We start from the raw sequence: 789 nt of genomic DNA on the forward strand, positions 1-789 counted from the left end.
TTCGTTCTGTGATCGCTAAGCTCTGTCTGTCCTTGCTGTTTATGCTATCTGGCACGCAAGAGTATTACTGTTGGGAGCTTCAGCTGATGAACATTTTATCTTTTATATTCCTGGTTCTGCTCCTTCCTGGCATGCCCTCCTGCATTCTCCATTGAACCAGGTTTAATCCTCTGGATTGACGGTAATGATTGAGTGGGGGACATGCTGGGCAGTGATGTTACAGATTGTGTGCTGGAGTGTAGTTCTGCTGCTACTATTATGGTCCACAGTGTCTTATGGACGGTTAGTCTTGAGTTGCTAGATCTGCTGAAAGTCTGTGTCATTTAGCATGGGATAGTACCACACAACACAATAGAGCTTATGGAGACAATAGACTTTGTCTCCACAAGGAGCGTGTGGTGGTCCACTTTTACCGATACTGTCATGGACATATACATCTGCAGTGGTAGGTGGTAAGGACGAGGTCAGGTATGTTTTTTTACCCTCTCGTTCATTGCCTCACAACACCTTCTGCAGACCCAATCTAGTAGCTATGTCCTTAGGAGCCGACCAGCGTGATCAGTCGTACTGCTGCCAACCACTCTTGACAGTCAACTTTGACATCCCCCAGCCAGAATACACTTTGTGCCCTTGCCACAGTCAATGTTTACACCAAGTGTTGTTTAACATGGAGAAAGACTGATTCAGCTGAGGAACGACGTTACGTGGTAATCAGTGAGAGACCCCCTTGCCCATGTTTAATTTCTGTTGTTTATGTAAGGTATGATTCCGTGAGTATGGCTATGTCAG

The sequence above is a fragment of the Hemiscyllium ocellatum genome, unplaced genomic scaffold (assembly GCF_020745735.1).
Source record: "Hemiscyllium ocellatum isolate sHemOce1 unplaced genomic scaffold, sHemOce1.pat.X.cur. scaffold_438_pat_ctg1, whole genome shotgun sequence".
In the NCBI taxonomy this organism is placed as follows: Eukaryota; Metazoa; Chordata; class Chondrichthyes; order Orectolobiformes; family Hemiscylliidae; genus Hemiscyllium; species Hemiscyllium ocellatum.